At 38.6% G+C, this 22,981-nt stretch overlaps 1 protein-coding gene across 2 annotated transcripts in view; it reads left to right on the plus strand.

The window, feature by feature from the left end:
- LOC130678902 (cAMP-specific 3',5'-cyclic phosphodiesterase 4D-like) overlaps positions 1–22,981 on the plus strand; it is a 477,031-nt gene that overhangs the window by 286,760 nt on the left and 167,290 nt on the right. The window contains exon 1 of one of the 2 annotated variants that reach the window (XR_008994934.1): positions 12,996–14,251. The exons of the other annotated variant lie outside the window; for it this stretch is intronic. The gene's annotated coding sequence lies outside the window, so the exon portion shown is untranslated. Of the gene's footprint in view, positions 1–12,995; positions 14,252–22,981 lie in introns of those variants that run through there. 2 annotated transcript variants of the gene reach the window in all.

Genomic DNA, 22,981 nt, shown 5'->3' on the forward strand with positions numbered 1-22,981 from the left:
TAGGGTATGTTTGTAGCATTTTCTTAACTTGTTCTTTTCTTTTTCTTTAATGAATAATATGCAGATGGAAAAGTACATAAATCTTAAGTGTACAGTTTGATGAATTTTTACATATGTATAACCATTGCATGGATTAAGATATAAAGCAATATTTTAAAAAAATTCTCTCAAGTGAGGATTAAAGATGGGGGCATGAGAGGTGAGACAGAAACCTCCTCCAAAAACCACACATACACTTTGAAAATATAACAAATACAACTACTCCTCAAAGAGCAACAGGAAAGAAGGCTGCAGCAGACTGGCTAAACCTGGGGAACAGAGCAGAACCCACAGAGTAAAGTAGCAAAGCTGTGATTCGGCGGGATCCCAGCCCTTCCCTACCCCCAGCTCACCAGCAGAAGGCAGAAAAATGGAGCAGGGAGAGGGTGGAGGTCTACAACTTCTGAACACCAGTCCTGGAGATCTTCTCTGGGAGTACAAACTGCATTATAGGGATACCAGAAGAAGAAGAAGAGGGAGAAAAAGGGAAAGAAAGTGTCTTTGAGGAGGTATTGCTGAAATCTGTGTCAATCTAGGGAGGAGATAGCCTCTCAGGCTGTGGAGGTGCACAGAACTCCCAACAGAAGGAACCCAAGGAAGACAACACCAAGACATACAGTAATTAAAATGGCAAAGATCAAGGATAGGGACAGAGTATTAAAAAGCAGCCAGAGAGAGAAAAAATATCACATACAAAGGAAAACCCATCAGTCTATCATCAGACTTCTCAACAGAAACCTTACAGGCAAGAAGGGAGTGGCATGATATATTTAATACAATGAAACAGAAGGGGCTTGAACCAAGAATACTCTACTCAGAAAGATTATCATTTAAATTTGAAGGAAGGATTAAACAATTTACAGGTAAGCAAAAGTTAAAAGAATTTTCCTCCCACAAATCATCTCTACAGTGTATTTTGGAGGGACTGCTATAGATTGAAGTGTTCCTAAGGCTAAAAGGCCATCACCAGAGAAAATAAAACCACAGTAAAGAAAGTAGACCAATTAATTACTAAGCAAATGCAAAATGAAATCAACTACCCCCAAAGTCAGTCAAGGGATAGACAAAGAGCACAGAATATGATACCTAATATATAAAGAATGGAGGAGGAAGAAAAAGGAGGAAAACTAAAAAAAAAAACACCTTTAGATAGTGTTTGTAATAGCATACTAAGTGAGATAAGTTAGACTGTTATATAGTAAAAAAGTTACCCTTGAACCTTTGGTAACCACAAATCTAAAGCCTGCAATAGCAATAAGTACATATCTATCGATAATCACCCTAAATGTAAATGGTCTGAATGCACCAGTCAAAAGACATAGAGTCATGGAATGAATAAAAAAAAGACCTGTCTGTATGCTACCTACAAGAGACTCACTTCAAACCCAAAGACATATACAGACTAAAAGTGAAGGGATGGAAAAATATATCTCATGCAACTAATAGGGAGAAAAAAGCAGGAGTTGCAGTACTTGTATCAGATAAATAGACTTCAAAGCAAATTCACAAGAGACAAAGAAGGACATTACATAATGATAAAGGGGTTAGTCCAGCAAGAGGATATAACTATTATAAATATCTATGGACCCAACATAGGAGCACCTACATATGTAAAACAAATACTTCCAGAATTAAAGGGGGAAATAGAATGCAGTCCATTCATTTTAGGAGACTTCAACACACCACTCACTCCAAAGGGCAAATCAACCAGACAGGAAATAAGTAAGGAGACAGAGGCACTGAGCAACACATTAGAACAAATGGCCCTAATAGAAATCTACAGAACACTCCAACCAAAAGCACCAGGATAGACATTCTTCTCAAGTACACACAGAACATTTTCAAGAATAGATCATATACTAGGCCACAAAAAGAGCCTCAGTAAATTCAGAAGAATTGAAATTGTACCAATGAGCTTCTCAGACCACAAAGGTGTGAAACTAGAAACAAATTATGCAAAGAAAACAAGCCCAGAAACAAATGGAGGCTTAACAACATGCTCCTCAATAATCAATGGATCAATGACCAAATAGAAACAGAGATCAAGCAATATATGGAGACAAATGAAAACAATAACTCAACTTTGCAAAATCTGTGGGATGCAGCAAAGGCCATGCTAAGTGGGGTTACCTTACAAAAGAAGAACAATCCCATATGAATAGTCTAAACTCACAATTAATGAAACCAGAAAAAGAAGAACAAATGATGCCCAAAGTCAGTAGAAGGAGGGACATAATAAATATCAGAGAAAAAATCAATAACATTGAAAAGAATAAAACAATAGAAACAATCAATGAAGCCAGGAGCTGGTTCTTTGAGAAAATATACAAAATAGATAAATCCCTAGCCAGACTTATCAAGAAAAAGAGAGAGTGTACACACATAAACAGAATCATATATCAGAACAGAAAAATCACTACAGACACCACAGAAATGCAAAGAGTTATTAGAGAATACTATGAAAAATTATATGATAACAAATTGGGTAACCTAGAAGAAATGGACAACTTTCTAGAAAAATACAACTTTCCAAAACTGACCCAGGAAGAAACAGAAAATCTTAATAGACCAATTACTAGCAATGAAATTGAATTGCTGATTTAAAAAACTACCTAAGAACAAAACACCTGGATGAGATGACTTCAACGCTGAATTTTATCAAACAGTCAGAGAATACTAACACACATCCTCCTTAAAGTTTTCCAAAAGGTAGAAGAGGAGGGAATATTTCTAAACTCATTCTATGAGGCCAGCATCACTCTAATACCAAAACCACGCAGAGACACCAACACAAAAAAGAAAATTACAGACAAATATCCCTGAGGAACACAGATGCAGAAGTCCTCAACAAAATATTAGCAAACCAAATTAAAACATATATCAAAAATATCATCCATCATGATCAAAAAGGATTTATTCCAGCGATGCAAGGATGGTACAGTATTTGAAAATCCATCAACATCATCCACCACATCAACAAAAAGAAGGGCAAAAACCACATGATCAACCGCAGAGATGCTGAAAAAGCATGCAACAAAATTCAACATCCATTCATGATAAAAACTTTCAACCAAATGGGTATAGAGGGCAAGTACCTCAATATAATAAAGGCCATATATGACAAACCCACAGCCGACATCATACTTAACAGAGACAAGCTGAAAGCTTTTCCTTTAAGATCAAGAACAAGACAAGGATGCCCACTTTCCCCACTTTTATTCAACATAGTTCTGGAGGTCTTAGCCATGGCAGTCAGACAACACAAAGAAATAAAAGGCATCCAGACTGGCAAGAAAGAAGTTAAACTATTCCTGTTTGAGATGACATGATATTGTACATAAAAAACCCTAAAGAATCCACTCCAAATCTACTAGAACTAATAACTCAATTCAGCAAAGTTGCAGGATACAAAATTAATACACAAAAATCTGTTGCATTCCTATACACTAACGATGAACTAGCAGAAAGAGAAATCAGGAGAAGAATTCCATTCACAATTGCATCAGATAAAGAAAATACCTAGGAAAAAACCTAACCAAGGAAGTGAAAGACCTATACCCTGAAAAGTACAAGAAACTCATGAGAAAAATTAAAGAAGACACCAAGGAATGGAAATACATCCCATGTTCATGGATAGGAAAAATTAATATTGTCAAAATGGCCATCCTGCTTAAAGCAATCTACAGATGCAGTGTAATCCCTATCAAAATACCAATGCCATCCTTCAATGAACTGGAGCAAATAGTTCTAAAATTCATATGGAACCATAAAAGACCCTCAATACCCAAAGCAATCCTGAGAAGGAAGAATGAAGCTGGGAAGATTATGCTTGCAACTTCAAGCTCTACTACAATGCCACAGTAATCAAGACAATTTAGTACTGGCACAAGAACAGACCCATAGACCAATGGAACAGACTATAGAGCCCAGATGTCAACCCAAGCATATATGGTCAATTAATATATGATAAAGGAGCTTTGGATATACAATGGCAAATGACAGCTGCTTCAACAACTGGTGTTGGCAAAACTGGACAGCTAAATGTAAGAGAATGAAACTGGATTATTGTCTAACTCCATACACAAAAGTAAAGTCAAAATGGATCAAATACTTGAATGCAAGTCTTGAAACCATAAAACTCTTAGAAGAAAACATAGACAAAAATCTCTTAAATATAAACATGAGCAACATTTTTCTGAACACGTCTGCTCAGGCAAGGAAAACAAAAAGAAAAATGAACAAATGGGACTGCATCAAACTAAAAATCTTCTGGACGGCAAATGACACTATCACTAGAACAAAAAAGCATCTTACAGTATGGGAGAATATGTTCATAAATGACATATCTGACAAGGAGTTAACATCCAAAATATATAAAGAACTCTCATGCCTTAACAACCAAAAAGCAAATAACCCAATTAAAAAATGGGCAGAGGATATGAACAGACACTTCTCCAAAGAAGAAATTCAGATTGCTAACAGGCACATGAAAAGATGCTCCTCACAGCTAATTATCAAGGAAATGCAAATTAAAACCACAATGAGGTATCACCTCACACTAGTTAAGATGGCCAACATCGAAAAGACAAGGAACAAATTCTGGCAAGGATCTGGAGAAAGGGGAATCCTCTTTGACTATGGTGGGAATGTAAATTAGTTCAACCATTGTGGAAAGCAATATGAAGGTTCCTCAAAAAGCTAAAAATAGATAAACCATTTAACCCAGGAATTCCACTCCTAGGAATTTACCCAAAGGAAACAAGATCTCAGATTCAAGGAGACATATGCAACCCTATGTTTATTGCTGCACTATTTACAAGATATGGAAGCAACCTAAGTGTCCATCAGTAGAGGAATGAATAAAGAAGATGAGGTATATATACACAATGGAATATTATACATCCATAAGAAGAAAACAAATCCTACCATTTGAAATTACATGGATGGAGCTAGCGGGTATTATGCTCAGTGAAATAAGCCAGGTAGAGAAAGAAAAGTACCAAATGATTTCCCTCATTTGTGGAGTATAACAATGAAGCAAAACTGAAGGAATAAAACAGCAATAGACTCAGACTCCAAGAAGGGCTAGCGGTTACCAAAGGGGAGGAGTGGGAGAGGGTGGATAGGGAGAAAAGGAGAAGGGGATTGAAGGGTATTATGATTAGTACACATGGTGTGGGGGGAATCATGGGGAAGACAGTGTTGCACAGAGAAGACAAGTAGTGACTCTGTGGCATCTTACTACACTGACGAACAGTCACTTCAATGGGGTATGGTATGGACTTGTTAATATAGGTGAATGTAGTAACCACATTGTTTTCCATGTGAAACCTTTGTTAAAGTGTATATCAGTGATACCTTAATAAAAAAATAGAGAGAAAGATAAAAAAAATTTCTCATTCCTTCCCAGTTCATGTCCCATTCATAGGTTACCACCAATGTCAGTTCTCTTACTGCACGTTGGTTTTGCCGGTTTTTCATTGCTGTGTCCTTTTCTATTGTATGGATATAATCTTTTCCTCTTGATGGGTGTATTTGTTTTATTTTGATTTTTCAATTAGTGTGAATGTCTGCTGTGATTTTTGATGGACATATGGACTCATTCTTTTTTTGGCAGATGTAGTTGGAATTAGGATTGCATGTTCATTAAGTAGTCAAAATTTATCTTTAGTACTTGTTGCCAAATGTTTTCCAAAATAGTAGTAATTTTCCTTCCCATCAGCAAAGAACAAGAGCCCTAGTTCCTCTGTATTTATGCCAATACGTGGTATTATCAGTGTTTTAATTTTCGTCATCTGGTCAGTGGGTGGTAGTATCTCATTACAGTTTTTGTTTTCATTTTTCTGATGAATAACCACATTGATACCTTTTCATATCTTATTGGCCTTTGTGAAAATTCTTTTGTGAAATCCTGCTCAAATATGTTAGCCATTAATCATTTTTTTGTTATTGATTTGTCTTTATGTATTCTGATAAGTATGTAAATATATTTATGCTTTATTTTGACAAACAGGAAGTTCTTAATTTTAATAATGTCCAAGTTACCATGATTTTCTTCCATGGCTCAAGCTTCTTGTGTTCTGCTTTCTGATTTGAAAACCCAGTCACCACATACTGCATCCAAATAGACAGACCCTAGGCTTTTAAAGATAATAACTTCCTGTGATAGAGTGGAAAACACATTGGACCTTATGAAGAGATTGGTGTCCTGTCTTTTCTAATTACTAAATGTGTACCTTGGGCAACATATTTAATCCTTTAAGTCTTTTTAGTCATTCATAGCATATTAGGACTCTTTCGGTTGCAAATGACAAAAAGCTAAGCCAGTTAAAGCAAGAAAGAGTGACCTGGAAGGAGGGTAGGCCCTAGAATCAGAATAGCTGCCTAAACCACTGTGGCATGTGCAACCTCTGGGGCACAATCACCACTAGGAAACTCCTTCTCTCTGGGCTGACCCTTTTCTCATTGACAGCAGAAAGTCTTTATGTAGCAAGAAATATGGCAGCCAGCAGCTCCAGGTTTATAACTCCCCTGCTGAGCATCTCAAAAGGAAAAAGAAAGTGTCTCTCTGTTCCACTCACTTAGGTATGTAATAACCCTGGTGAACGACTCTGGGTAGTCCTGAGTCATCTGTCTGCCTGTGTGAATAAATAGGAGAGAAAACCCATTATTATTAACGCTGAGATGAAATCAAGAAGGAAACAGTTTGCACAGAGAGGTAGGTATACTGCTGCCAAGAGAAGAGAAATAAGGTGCTGGGAAGACACAATTAACAGATGTATATTACAAAGGGAATAAAAATGCTTAACTTACAAGATGTAACAACAACTTTGTTGTTGATAGTCTTAATTGGAGAGTCATTTGAAAGTACCTGGTACAAGGTAGAGGCATGATGCTTATTTATTGAGTATGAACTATAATGAGAATCTCAAGACCTTTTCTCACCTGCTCTCAGAACTAGAGACCGAAAAAGGATGAAGGCAGGCTAAGGAAGAGCAGGTGTCTAACATGCTGTTCTAGACTCTTACTTGCAAGTGGTTTTCAAGGTCAAAAGTGGATTTCTCTGTTATACATGTCAGAACAAAGCTCTGCCTTGATTCTTCCTACTGGTCCAGAGAGATGCCCTTGAGGGTAAAACATGGGGCTCAGAATCTCCCAAATCTTTATCCTCAAAATGTATTGTTTTAGTAATTGGTGCTAAAACTCTCTCCAAAGTTTTCCCAACAAATGGATAGAATTCTTATGGCGATCACAGTAACATTTCAATAAATGATAAATGTGGCAGATAACATGGTGGCTATTGAACCTCTGCCACTTGGAGTATTTGTAGCAATAAGCCCTTCTTAGGGCACTCATTCTCTCTTCAGTACTCATTTCCATCCATAAAATATTTATGTGGGGATCTGTGGTTCTCCAACTTTAACATGCATCAGAATCACCTGGAAGGTTTATAAAGTACAGATTTCTGGGCCCTTTTTCTCAGAGTCTGTGATTCCTTAGGGATGGGATGGGCCCCCAAATGTGGCTGTCGTTTGTTCTGGGACATACTTTAAGAACTAGAAAACAGATACATTCCTAAAAATTTGGGCATAAATAAGACTTTTATACATCATGTTTTAATTCACTAGGGAAACTTGTAATTTGAAGAAAACTTATTTTCCTTAGGAAATAAAGAACGCTTATTATAAAAACAAAAATAATTGCTCCCTGATTAACTTTCACAATTCTGATTTGCTTGAGGGCTGAGGTGAAGGGTATATCCATATATCAAATTAATTTCTTGGAATCATACAACTTGTAGAAGAAATGGAAATAATATACAAAGATCGTTGTGAGTAACCTTCACCTCTGCTCAAAAATTCCTATCTGTTCAGCTTAATAAAAGTTTCTGGTTTGCTTGCTTGGTTTTCTTTTCTGTTCGTGTTCTTCTTGTGTGTGTTTATCAGGAATCAGATGTCCCTAAGCAGCATTTCTAACTGAGATTAAAAGGGCTTCTGCTAAATTCTGCTAACTTCAGATTGTCATCAGTTGAGTCATAGAAACCCCTGCAAAGGACTGAATCACACAGCTCTCCTCCCAACCATCATGACCGAGGAATGCAGTTAGCCTACCTCGAAAATGAAAATCTGGAAGCAAAGTGGTTTTGGTTTGTTTGGGATGGATGCTGAGGACTAAGCCGTCCTGTCTACTAGCAATGTAGCTATGTTGGGTCAATATTGGCAAACCAGAGATTATGCTGAGAGTGGCATGCAGGAGAGGGAGAGCAGATTCTCCGATAACTGTCGCAGGTGATGGCTTTGTTCATTCGGTGCATTTCAGGGGATGGAAGTTTAAGTATTGCCTGGCCCTGACGACCTCTGGGGTTGTGAGTTTCTGCTTCAGAGGTTTCCTTTTTCCTTAAAGACTTTGAAGTTTAAATGTCTTCTATTAAGTCCAACTCCTGTTTGGAATGTTGTATTTTCTTCCTTCTAAGTACAACTGTCTCCCATTCAGTTACCAAAGAAATATGCATCATGGTTCAGATACCCATAATATGCCATGGTAGTGTGGCATCCTTACTAACATTATTATTGTATACTTCTCAGTTTGCACTTTTATACTCTTCTCCAAGTACGGAGAAGATTAGTCTTATGAAAATGATGTCTGGTAGTTGCACTAAATTAATTTCATTTTTATTAAGTTTATTAAGAGTTCATTGTGCCCCCAATCTTACTCCCAGGTAACAAATATGGGATACCTCAATTTAAATCTGGCTTAAAAAAGAATTCTGTAAGTTATGTAAGCACACAAATTAGATAGCATTGAGAGTAAGACAAGAGAGAGATGGTCAAAGTAGCTTGCCTCCTTCCCATTAATTTCAGGGAGAGAATGACAAGCAGATTAGGTTATGGGGCAGAATTAAAGTTGTCTGGATTTGAGGAAATAGTGGAAGTTTCCTTGACCTTACATAATTTGTAGTGGTGCTGGGTGGTTTTGGAGAGCTTTCTTGAAGCTATGTAAGAAGTGATACTCCTAAAGTTTTCACATGTATGTACTGTCTCTTCAAAAAATAAAATTTTTGAAGTATTTCTGATCTTACCATTTCTCCTAGGAAGTGGAGCTGAAGGGAAATGCATTAAGCCTCTACAACATTTCATAAATTGAGGGAGGATTTAATTCCCATTCTGTTCACTTAAGTATCATATACTATGAAAGGTTGGGGAAACCAAGAAAAATTCACTACCTATGCCCTCAATGAGTTTGAATTACTGTGGAAAGAAACAAAAACAAAAATTATAATACACTAATGTGATTATTCTTAAAGTGCTGAACATAAAGTCCTGTGGGGTCTGCAATTAGATACCTAATCTCTCTGGACAAGTCTCTGAAGGCTGCACAGATGTGTATCAGGCAATCAAGAGGGAGAGGGAGATGCAGGAACATCAAGGAGCATGTGCCATGACAGGCATAGGGAGGCCTGGCTTGTCATCCTCAGAGGAAGCTGGCAGGAGCAAGGTTAGCCTGGGAAGCAGTGACTATGTAAAACATGGCCTAAAGGGCTATTTAAAAAGCCCCCAAAAGTTGTTTTTTTTTTTTTTTTCACTTTTACCTGTGTTGCCAAAAGAGAAAATTCTGGAGAAACTGGGTGGCAAACACTCCTCCAAGCCTTTTCTAAAATAATTGCAAAAGCCTTGCAATGGCTGGAGAAGTGGGCTTCCAGAAGTGGCTCCTAGAACAAGACTGGCCGGCTGGCACCAGGAGGATGGTGGAGGCCGCCAGCAAAGCTCTGGAGTCCAGGAGTGCGCAGCGTGGCTGTGAGCCTGGAAACAGGCAGTTGCCACAGCCTCCACTGCCCCAGCTCCCCAGACACCGTGGCCTCGGTGACCCCACATGGTGGCACTGCCAGTGAGCTCCACATCTCCACACTCACTGCCAACAGCTACAGTGGAGGCAGAGGAAATGAGCCCCTGCTTCACTCGTGTCTTCCCATAGCTCGCTGGAGCACTCAGACTGGTAGAACCGAATGTGTATTCAGAGTTGCTGCAAAGGAGTCTAGGAATTGTAACCTTTACCTCTCCAGCTTCTGTGAAAGGGTGAGCTCTCTGGAAGGAGGTCCAAATGGATCCTGAGGACTAAGCCATCCTGTCTACTAGATACGTAAGCGGGATGAGATCAGATGAGGAAACATGCAGAGAAGAGAAGCAGCTGAGAACAGAAACAGGGAGCATCCACTCATCGGGAACAACTTGGGGCAGGGGGCAAGCAATGGTCCTAGGTGAGAAGAAGAGTGTGACATATGGCAGCCGACAGAGGAGGGGAAGCTGAGGAAGAAGCAAGTGGCTGGCAGTGTGAAAATGCTGTAGTTCAGTGATCAATGTTTCCTTTCAATTTCTCACCAGCAATCTTTTTAATGATATATTTTCACTGAAAGACATTTTGTTTACCTCTTATATTAGGCAAAGCTTTCACTGAAAGGGACAGATAATCAGCTTTAATTTAAGCAAAAAAATGAATTGACTGACTCATAATTTTAATTCCAGTGGGGACAGATCAAGTAACAGGTGCTTCAGTGATGTCACCCTTTCTCGCTGGCCCTCTCTGGGCTCTGCTTGCTCACCCCCTGTGTCAGCATCATTGTTAGGCAGGCCCTTTCCATGAAGCTAGGAAAAGGTGGGCTCTGGAAACCAGGTTTATCTGTTACTTATAGTTCGTGATCCCAAAGAAGCAGAGACTCTCTCCTCCAGGATCTCCACATCAAACTAGGGAAAAGACTGATTAGTTGGTCCTGGTCATGTGCCTTTCACAGCACCTGTCACTTGCAGGCTCTTGGGATGGGGCACCCAGATGGGCTGGGGCTGGGTCATGTGCCCATCCCTACTGGTGGGAGGGCATGCATTGGGCAGTATCCAAAACATGGGAAAGATTCCCCATGAGAATCATCAGAACTTAAAATTTTGTACCTAGAAAATGGAGAAGGGATGCCAGGTAGGCAAATCCAGCAGTCTCTGACTGGAGAATGTTGGGTTAAAGTCAAAAAGGTTTGTCTCAGAATTCACAAACCATCATTTCCACTACATTCTGTTAGATGCGAGTCATTAAATTCAGCCCACAGTTCCACAGGAGAGTAATTATATTTTTACAATGTGTCTCTTGAAAAAATACAATGATAAAGAGCCACTGTGAATTTAGTAACACTTAAGAATGATTTTTTTAAATTCACAATTAATAGGTTTGACATAAATTTAAAAAATGTTTAATATTGATATCTTTCCTCTACAAGTAATGCTTGGGGAGCTTATGGATTTTTTAGTCTGTTTCAATCACTCTGCTGCCCTAAAAAATAAATTTCATGCCTTGAAGTCAAGTTAATCATGGAGTCCAGGGGCAGCCTATGCACAGTTTCAGGGGCTATTAAATAAAGAAATGTTCAGGAAATGTTACAGAACTTGTTTTCATTTAGTTTTTGGAGTAGCAGTAGTATTAAATACTGCACCGTCCAGTGGGTGATGTCACCCAAGTGGCTAATCTAAAAACTGGAGTAAAATGACTGCAAATAGGGGTAGGGATGGGGAGCACATACATTATACAACAAATATTTTCTCCCAGTTTTTTTCCTAACTCTTATCTTTTCTGTTTCCAACCTTTTAGTGTATGTATGGTAGCAAATCAAATCTGGAAAAGAGTTTAACATAAGAGAACAAAGAAATTACTTATACACATCTCTCTCTCTATATATATCTATAGCTATAGATATTTTTCATAATTTCTAAAGGAGGTGGCCTTCCCTTGAGACCCGAGCTTGTGAAACGGGTTCTGGTTCTGTCCCCAGCCTCTGTGCAGGGGCTGCTCGCTACAGTAATTCTCTCTGCGAAATGGAGGTTGCTTGACTCGTCTTCCTGCCTGGCGGGACGTGCTCAAGTTCGGCGCACACTGCTGCTACCTCCCGGGGACAGAAATGCCTCCCGGCACTGCGGGCTCCTGCCGAGGGGTCCCCGAGGACAGAGAATTACGTTGGGTGCAGCGTTTCTGGAACGACGGTCTCGTTACTGGGCTGCGCAACGTCCCTGGGGGCTCCGCTGTCCTTTGGGCGGAGCAGAGCGACGGGGACCCGGGAGCGCGGCGGTCGCCGGCGCCCCCTGCCGGTCCGGCCCCGCGCCGCTGCTCAGCGGGGGTCACGCGCTGCGACCCGGGCCCCCAGCAGCGGCGAGCGCCGTCCTTCAGAAACGCAGCTCTTAGGAGCGCCAGAGCGAAACTGGTCCTGGTCACCGAGGCCGCCCTGCCATCCTCTCTGACACTCTGACCTCTAGGTGTGCGTGCGCTGTCATCTAGTTTTTCTCTAATAATATGGAGAAACAAGAAAAACAAAGGAAAGCCTAAAGAAGTGATACTGTGCCATGACGTATTTGCGGTGTGGTTTGAAGCAGTCGGGTTGGTTTCTTAGACACGAACCAGTGGGTTTCCAGGTGACTCTTTTTTGGGGGTCGGCGGTTAGGTTCTCATTTCAACTCACAGATCCTTATATTTGTTGGGAAAGGCTTTACCACCTTTTGCTAAATTGTTGAAGTAGGTCTAGAGTAATTTAATTCTCTTCCTGATGGAGTCCAGTTTTGTATCTCTGTTTTTAAGAACTTAATGTATTATGTATTTTGTGACTTGGCTGTTTCAGATTTTAAATTTGATTTTATCATTTTATGAGGCTGTAATTTTCTTTTCAAAGATGAAATTTAAAAAAGGTTTTGTTTTTTCAAACAAAAGGAACATCTCTTTTCAGAGATAAATGAAAATCTTGAGGGTTTACATGTAATTTTTTCAGTTCTTAGTTGCTCTTTGCCAGAATCCTTGGATTAAAAAAAAAACAACCTGAAAATTGCTGTAACTTATCACGATTAGCAATTTTACTAAAACTCTTATGTTTCTTGGTTGAGTTAACATCAGACTGGGTAGATTTGTTGAGCAGTTAAGGAAACTGGCAGTATTGTTTATTTTTCAGAACTTAGCTATTTTGATATTTGCAGATTCTCAGTGAGTATGGATCTCAGAATTTGTTCTTGCAATTCACACTGAGTGAAATAAGACTGAGCTGCTGTAATTTTTCTTTTGAGTATATTTTACCTTATAGCTGCAAAATAGAAAAGTAATTACTTATAAATAAGTAATTTACTTAGCAAGGTTTCTGATCATGTTATGGTAGCTTCTATTAAATTCTCAAATAATTGCAGGGAAGTTCCCAACTTAAAGCAAACACTTCATTAGGTTCAAGATAATTAAAAAACACAACCAGTATAGGCCTGCAGTCATGATCTCTCTTTGCCTCCCTCTCCCTCTCTCTTCCTCTCCCTCCTTGTAACTCTGTCTCATTTGCCATTGTAAGTGCAGTACTCTCTAAACATATCTCAGGAAATAAAACTGCCTTGTAGGAAATTTTAAAAACCCACACACAAGAATGATATTGAGGAAATTGACATAAGGTTATAGTGACATTTCACTATCCTGAGCCATTACTATCCTAGGTTGTCCCTCTACTTCATATATTGCCATCTAGTAATAGGCAATTTGCCCGGCTGAAATGTTGATAAAATTCTAGTGTTTTGTTTTTTAGTTGAATAACAAAATCATCAACAGGATGCTTTTCCAAAATCCCCTTTGTTACCCAGGGAGAAAACAATGACATGGCAGTGTTTTTAATGTTTCAATAGTATGATTATCTTTGGTCGTTTCTGGGAAATGGGAGGCTACAAACATTAGGAATTTCCCTGTTAACTATTTAAAATATAAAGATTCCAATGTGCAAGAGGGAGCAAACCAGGTGCCCAGGCCACTAACAATGATCAAGAAAAATTTGTTTTGGGGGAAGCAGGCTTTTAATGGTTCCTGGCAGTGTTATCTGACTCTAGATGGAGGTTTTCCAGCCCAGAATTCTCTTCTGGGTAGTCAGTAAAAATAAGAGTCCAGCCAGCCTGCTTTTACCTTAGTGGATGGAAAGGGAAGGAGCTCAGAAACTGGTTTTAATTTGGAAACCATGAGCAGCTTTTCCTTCACCATTTTGTGATATCACTGGCTGCCCAGCCTCAGAGAGATGGGCTCCCTACAGACAGCGTCTGCCCTCGTCGGCACCTCTCGCATGTTGGGTAGTGTCGCGTCAGATCTAGGATAGGGCTTCTCTCAGCGGGGCTTGGTACCGTTGCTTGTTCGTGGACCTCACTTGGCTGCACTGATGATGTACAAAACTCTGGTGACTATATTTTTACATTATTCTGTCCCTCTTTGTTGCTTCACATCAGTATGCTGTGGGAGGGCTCTGAGACTGGGTGCCAGAGGGAGCCATTTAAAGCTGGGCAGCACTGGAAGAGCAAACCTGGCTGCTGCCTGGTTGTAGCCTGGTGATGTTTCCTGCCTCTTCCATGACTTTGGTGTCCTCTCAGGGCCAGCCACTGTCCTGATATTCTCATCTGCTCTGCGAGGGGCCATGTGCTCAAAGATTTGCTGCGGTATGCCTTACAAGGTCCCAACTGCACTGTGACCTCTCTGAACTCCTCTCAGCAACTCTTTCCCTGGCGCACTTGGCCCCACCACACCAGGGCACTGCCAGACTGAAGGCTGCCTCCTGCATCTCCTTCAGGCTTTTACTCAAAGGTTACTCTTCTCAGAGAATTTCCTCCTGGCCATTCTCTCTAAAATTGTAATCCCTTATCTCCTGCATACAATTTGTTTTTGTTTTTGCATGTATCACCATCTCACGTAATATACATTTTACTCATTGTTTACATTTTTTTCTTACATGTTAATTTATTGTCTGTCCTCCCTCTCTAAAATATAAGGTAAATGAGCATAGGGATTTCTGCCTTCTTGTTCACTGCTGTATTCCCAGAGCAATGCTTGGCACTGAGTAGGTACTCAATAAATATTTTTTGAAAGAAGAAATGAATAGATGACAGTCCTGTACTTACTACACCTAGTTTTTGATCTGAGTCTATGTGGACATAGCAGAAGTGCTATAATGACTTGCCTCATTTAAACTTGGGCTCAAAATTCAGTATACTCATTCGTTCCTGAAGCTGTTTGGAATGAGCAATAGTCCTAGATCAATGCTGATTACACTGAAATAACTTTGAGATCATCAGATGATTAAATACAAAGTTTAATTGTTCTGTGACTCTTTTGGATACTCCATGTAACAGCTGTGTCTAAATTTCAGAGTCTCATTTATAACTCATCTTTGAATATCTGAAGAACATTGAAATACCTTATTAAGGAGATGAATGATGTTTACTAAGTGCTTTCTGTATATTAATCACTTCTCATACATAAACTAATTTAATTATTATAAAAACAATGTAGCACATTATTATTCCTATTTGAACTGAGATTCTGAATCTCTTTAAGTACTCAAGGTTTCAGCAATAATGAGAGGAGACCTAATTTTTCCAATTTATGCTGTAAAATAAGGATTTCTCTCAGAAAACAAATGGAACCGTGAATTAGGTCTTCTGTTGGCTGAATATACTTCTAAAAGCAGTGCCTGCTCTGCCATTCACCTACTGAGAGTCTGCTTTGGTTTCCTCCTGGATCAAGCCCAACTGGCACTCAATGCCCCACGTGATCTCCTTCCCACTTAATGATTCAAGGTTGTTTTCCTTTATTCCCTGTAACAAACCCTCTGTTCCAGCAGAGAAGACTTTCTTCCTCCCTTCTTACCTGCCACCCTTTGCCCATGACATATCTGTTCACAAGTCACTGCCCTGTCTTTAATGAGTTTAATGTCTATTTCCCCTTTGCTATTCCTTTCAGGCATGAATGCCATTCCCTTTCTTTTCTACCCAACTATACACTTAACTATTTTTAAGGTCTGTTTGAAAAGTACACTTTGTTTTTTCACATGCCTAGCCTACAACAGCTTCTCTCATTTTTCTCTTCTCAATTACTATTGAACTTATTAGCTGTACCACACAATTTATTAAGCTGTAATCATGGACTGTAGTGTTCTATAATTGTTCCTAGTGTCGGTCTTGTTCTCTGAACAAGATAGTGTTTAAACAGATTTGTGTCTAATACATTTTTTTCTCCCTACAATCGCTTCTAGAGTAGATTTTGCTCCATTAGGAGATGCTCAGCAAATACTTGTCTTTTCATCCTGAATATTTATTGAGTTCTGCTAGACCCATGACATCATTTTAGGACAGAGAGTAAAATATGGTTTAGCCAACCATGGACCCTTCCAATCTAATGTCAACTCTATGCATCCTGTGTACAGAGAGAGTTTCCTAAGTCACCAGAAGATTTTTGCTTCCCTTTCATTGTCTCTGAAATTTGGGTACTAGCTTCCATATTGTGAAATGTTTGTATAAAGTAATTTTGAGAATTTTGGGTGAAAGGCATAATATAGATACACAGTAATTGTCTTCAAAAAGCAAAATGAAAATGCCAATATTTAGAAATTTCAGAACAAAGCACAGGAAACTTTGGATGAATGGCAAGGCCAAAACATGTCATTGTATTTCTAGGGCTCTAGGGAAGGTTGGGGAGTCTGTCCTTTGAAATTTCAGAATATTTTATTTGTCTGCCCAGCCTTGTGCTGCCAAAAATACTTGGTGCTGTTTCCTTGAGGATGATGACTATAGCATTAAAGGTAGTCTGGAAGGATTTGAATTTCTCAAGTAGTGTTAAGCACTTATTAACATAAGATTAGAGGTAGCAAAAGAGATGAAAAATATGCAGGTGATCTCAGATCAGATGTCACACTGCAAATCCTTCTTATGGAGTGATGAATCTGACAAAGGGCCCAGAGCCAGTGAATAGGTTTTGGCAGTAAGGAAAGCAGCTGAGAGGCCAGGATGCAGAAGGCAGCATTGTCTCAAAAAGCACTCGGATATCATTTTTTTGTACAGACGGAATGGTACTATGTTGGAGATACTTCACTTAGGGCATGAATTAAATATTGTGCAGTTTGTCCAACTTTTAAAATGAAGTGAATTTATAATTCCCACCTTGAATGCCTTTTCAGGGTCCTCTGGAGATTGGAGGGTCTCACATTCTTCAGCTTGAGAAGCTTTGTCTTTAGTCTCCCTCTGAATATGAACTTAAGCTCAGTGGACAGTCGTGGGTCAGGCTGTGGATATTTTCAAATTTTGTGCTGCCATCATCTGGCAACAAAATGTGTTCTGAGGGGAGGGGTCAGTGCCACTGGTAGAGAGAGAAAGATAGTTTGCCAGTTTGCAAAGCAGAGCAGTGTGCTGAGTGAAGCATGACAATTGGTAGGTGGCACAGTTAAGGTCTGGCAAAGGCTCACAGGTCTCACTCCAACAGGCTTGCAGAGCCTAGCCAGACAGAGCCCTGAGCACGGCAGTCTTGGCACGCAGCTGACCTCAGGAAGGCCCGGCAGCTGACGGGGGTCCAGCCGCGGAGCTGGGGGTCACACTGGTGGTCCTTGGAGCTGTCAGGGAGAAAGCTGGGAGACAAAAAGGGTGGAATAAGTTAAAGAGCAGCTGGTTGAAAATGGGACCCATAGTGGCCGCAAACCCCTGCAAATAATAATAAAGATAGCTAACGCCCACTGAAGCTACTGTATATAGTTCAGGAAAAATCTCAAGACTTTGATACATCTTTTATCAATCCTTACAATCTATGAGACTATAGAATCACCCCCATCCCCTGCCACCTTTACAGGGGAAGAAACTGAGTCACAGAAATGTTGAGAATCATGTGCAGGGCTACATATCTAACAAGTGGCAGAGCAGAGATTTCAACCGAGGTCTGCTGGTTCAAAGGTGGTCTGTTTGCTTAACCTCCAAGCCATGCCACTTCCGATTGCTATAGGGTAACAAAACCAGATTCATTTTTTCAGCCTTTTGGAAGGGCATAACGCTTCCAGCCAGAGAGATATAGATTTGAATCTCACTGCTCCTTGCGACGCTTTGGGAAAATATTTCCTTTATCTTAGGCTTGGCTTTATCATCTACAGAAAGGGGGAAATGCTGCCTCTTCCACAGGTCGTGAAGAACTAAGTGGACTAATAGATATAAGCTAATAACACTGTGTCTGACCAGCACCTGCCACTCGACAAATGTCTGTTTTCTCTTCCTCCCTCTAAGTGTCCATTAATATAGAGCTCTTTAAATTCCTCTTGATTAAGAATCAGATTGTTCCGGGGCACAGGGCTGGGCCAAGCTTGGATGGTCAAAGACCCCGCAGGCTGCAGGGGAGGGCACATGGCACCCCGCGCTCCTGCCTGCTCGGGTTTAACCGGAGGGTTGCTCTTGCTCTTTTAACTCACCAAAAAATGTCTTAGCAAGTGTTTTTGTAAACAGTTAATTCAGCCAATGAAACTTTGCTTCTAAAACATGTAAAACAGCACTCACTTCAGGACTAAAAATTGGCAAATTTGAAAATTGCATTTTTGTAAACATATTAACTATTCTTTTTAAGATTTCTTGCTTTTGTTAACTTTGTTAGTACTCAGAATAATGAACGATAATGAGTCTGAGTTTGACTTCCTGTAATTATTTTATACATGAAATATCAAATCCTTCATATTCCACAGCAGCCAGGGAGTATATGTTAACATACTGAAATGTTCAATCTCCAGTCAAGCTGGGGATAGCCTACCTCACGTTTTACATTAGAAACATCAACCCCACCCTGACTAAGGAATTCCATGATCATTCTTTCTTCCTACAACTTTGATCTTGAGCTGCAAACTATATTTAAAGCTGTAACTATGCATAATTTTTATTATTTAATTTTATAACACAAATATCTCCTGCTCCATGTAGAAAAATTAGATTACATTAGGCACAGAAAGAAAAGGAGAAGACCTCCATAATTCTAAAGACTGTTAAATTTTGATGTATATCTTTCAGGATTACTTTCTATATATTCATAGGCATCCTACTGTAAGTACTATTTTGTAACCTGTGCTTTTCACTTAGCACTTTATCGTGAGCGTCTTTATATATACATGTGCATCATTATTTCTAATTGCCTAGAATATTGCATTGGATTTTTATAGCAATATTAATATTTAGGCAATCTTCTGTGGTTGACTATTTACTTTGTTCACATTTTTTCCTAATATGAGCAATGCTTTGATTATCATCTTGGCACATACATCTGTATACACTTTTCTCCTGCTGATTCAAAGTCCATGCGTGTTCATCAGGCTTTTGATATATTTGCCAAATACCTGTCCAGAAATATGCTGATTATTTTCCCACTGGCAATAAATGAGTGCTCCAACATTCAGTGATTTCTTTTTACATTAAAAAAAAATTTAATGTATCATCTGAAGGACAAAATAGGACATCTCCTTGCTTATTTTTGTTTACTAGTGAGATTGATTTTTCCATATACTAATTTAAAATTTCAATTTATCATTTTCAGAATTTCATGTCCTCTCTCTAGGGACATGTTTGCCTTTTTTACTGATTTTTATTAGTTCTCCCTGTTGTAACTCTAAAATATGAAATTTTCCTAGTTTGCATTTTATATTTTAGAAATATTTTGATATATATTTTTTATTTTCAAAATTAGTTAAATAATTATATTCTTAGTTTATGTCCTTTGCAAGGTGTCTGGTACATAAAATGCTTGGAAAGACCTTCCTTACTCTCAAAGACATAATATATTTACCAATACTTATTCTTGTACTTCCATAGCTTTGTTTTTTCACAGTTAAATCTTCAGCTCATCTGGAATTTATTCTGACATAACATGAAGGTGGGGGTTGGGTATTTTTCCCAAATGATTATCAAGTTGTCTCAATGCAATGGTTGATTAGCCTGTGCTCTAAATACTGATAAAAAAATACTTTTATCAAATGTCAAATTATATATAGTTGTATCACTTTGGTGTTTTTATTAAGTTCCACTGGTTTTTCTTCTACTCTGATACCAGGATAAATCATTTTAATCATTATAAAATGTTTCCCTTCATTATTGTGGTTTTTCAGAAATGTTCTATATACTTATATATTTATTTATATGATGTCTTAAATTATGTGTACATAATAGGAGAAGTATATGTTAGGGGTAGATAAAAGCAAGATCTAAAAATTACTGATGTTTAGCTGTATAATGAGTACATGGGGTTCATGGTCATATTTTCTTCTATTGTCTTTGTGTATTTGAAAGTTTCTGTTACATTTACATTTAAGTAAGTAGATAAACAGATAACATAATTCAGATTGGAACTGAACAGGGAAGAACAAGAGGGCACAGAGACTACATATGCTTTCCTCTTCGGACACATTATTTCATGTCTCCTTTTATGACCTTCAATAGAGTGTTCTAGCTTTTTTTTCCCACGTATCACCTGCATCTTCCTGCACAAATAAGCAAAGAAAAACCCCAAGAAAATCTTCTTCCTGACTACTATTGCAGTGTTTTGTTTGTGTCTTTTGTTTTTGGAGCTATTGCATTTTCAATTGTTGGTATAGAGGAGAACAGTGATTTGTAATCAACCATCTTACTAAATTTTTACTTTTAATTTCTAACTTTTTTTAACTTTATTCTTTGGGATCTTTCAATAAACAGCCCTATGATTTTCATGTAACTATAGATTTGCTTCCTCTTTTCCACTATTTATGATTCTAGCTTATTAGATTTATCAGCCAGCATGTTAAATACATTGTTACCTAAGGGTGGAGATAGTGGGTTCCTTCCCCTTCTGACTTTAATGGAAATGTCTCCAGTCTTTATCACTAAGCAAGATGTTGGCTGTTTGAGGAAGGTACGTTTTCTGTTCCTGTTCTTTCAAAACTTAAAGATCAGGACACATTGTTGAGTTTTTTCACATGGTTTTTAGGCATTTTTAGAGAGAATTCTGTGTTTCTTTTCTTCCTTGATCTATTGATGAATTTTATCACTAGATTTCTTATTATTAAACTCTTCTCATATTCCAGAGTGTATGGGCTCAGGTGGCATTCTTCCATGATTTTCCTCCTGCTTTATTTATTTGATTGCTTTAAAGAGAATTTGGGAACAAGGAGAATGAACTCAGTGGGTTGAAGTTTCTATCTTATGTTGGAAGTTTGGTATACTTACATTGATGGATGGCTGTAATAGTATCAAAACAGTGTGGAGTTTCTTATTTCCTATAACTAATCTTCTAGCTCTAGGACTACTGGTCCCATTGATAAGAGAGGAAAAAAGAACACCCCAAGCTTTAGTTCTTTTAGGGATTCAAAGTGTTCTGCTGAGTAGGTATTCAATTAATTAAACGATTAGCTCTAAATCAAGATTGCTTTTCTTGAGTTCTGGCCCTTTCCCTAAAAAAACAATACGGTTTCTGGGTGCAGGAAGAAACATATTCCAGGTTCAAAATTTACTAGACATGTTTCTTAGACTGGTTGTACCATCTTTTTCTGCCTCCATTTCTTCATTTACAAGTTGTGATTAAAATGGTTGCTATTTTATACAATTTTGTGGAAGTGAATGAGTTAATACATATTAAGTGATTAGAACATTGCCCAGCACACAGTAAATGCCTGGTAAATGTTTGTGACTATAATAATGAAATCATTATTGGTCTCACAGCACTGGGGGAAAGATTCATGTGCCATTTTCCAACTGGGTGTTTTTTTTTTGTCACTTGTCTCTGCAATGATTTGGTTTCTGTTTCTCCCACTTCCATTTTTGAAGTAACTGAAGCTGGTTTGATGCTCTTTCGTTCTGTTCTCCTGGCTTCAGCAAAGCACAGGAATTACTTTAGGGAACTTAGCTCTCTTTGCCAGCTGGGCTGCCATCAAACTCTTGCTGGGGCTGTTCTCCTTGGTCAGGCTGTAAATCCCATTTGATCCTCAGCTGGGGAATCTATACCTACAACTCTTAGCATTAAAGTCATTTTCCATCCTCTGCACACCATCCTTCTGTCCAGTTCTCCAGCCAGCTCTATCAGGATTTCCCTTTTCTCCATAGCAGCACTTGGGGACATTAAGATAGCTTTAGTGTCTCAGTCCATGAGGGAGCCTTCTGGATGTTCTCCTAGTTCGGTCTAACATGAGTTATGTTAGTATAAGGAAACCCAATTGGGCAGGAGATGGGAGGGTCGCATCTGGATTTGTTTTTTTTCTTTCAATCTATCTGATATTTTAATCATTTCTCTGCTTTTCATCTGGGGCCAATCTCAAGTAATTGATTCAATGAATGGGATACCTACAGAGCAACATGATTTTAAGTGAAGAAAAAATATGTTGGATTATTATTTTCCAAACAATGGTCCCTATTACACATCTACTGTGCATTCACTGTAAACAAATTATAGTTTCTTAAGAGTATGAAAGAAATGTGAGTACGTTGATACCTCTCATTTAATGAATACTTATTATGTGTTGTCACTGTTTCCAGAACTTTACAGATTCTATATTCCTTCCAAGAATGGTATGAAGTGGGATATGGTAGTTCAGGTTTACAGACGAAGAAACTGAGGTACAGAGAGATTAGGTAACTTACCCAAAGTCACACAATAAGTAACAGAACCAGGGTGGTCTTAGCCCTTAAATGCTGAATAGGCGAGAATAACTTATAACTGTTATAATTGGTAATTATTGTGATTAAGTTTTTAAGGACCTGAAATATTGTAACAGAGTGATTTATGCTAAATATAATCAACACACTGGTGTTCCCCAAAAAGATTAAGAATTCCAGCTATTGTAGTGGGATAAGGGGTCTCTTTCCCTAGTAATATTTAAGAACAGGATGATCAATAACAATGTCTTTGGTATGGTCCAGCGTGGTATGGGATGGGACGGTATGACATTCTTCATGATGACAAGGTTTTAGATGAGCTGGCAAAGACCTTTTTAACTGCAAATTTCTTTCCCTTGGCTACTTAGATTTCAGACATTAAATTTGGTTTTATTTTGAAGCTTAAATGCTTTAGCTTGTATTACTTCTTCAGCAAATTAAAGAGTTTTTAAAGATAAAACCCTAGCTTCCCCAAGTGTCACTGACACTTTTGAAAAACTAAG

Source organism: Manis pentadactyla, chromosome 2 (assembly GCF_030020395.1).
Source record: "Manis pentadactyla isolate mManPen7 chromosome 2, mManPen7.hap1, whole genome shotgun sequence".
NCBI lineage: Eukaryota > Metazoa > Chordata > Mammalia > Pholidota > Manidae > Manis > Manis pentadactyla.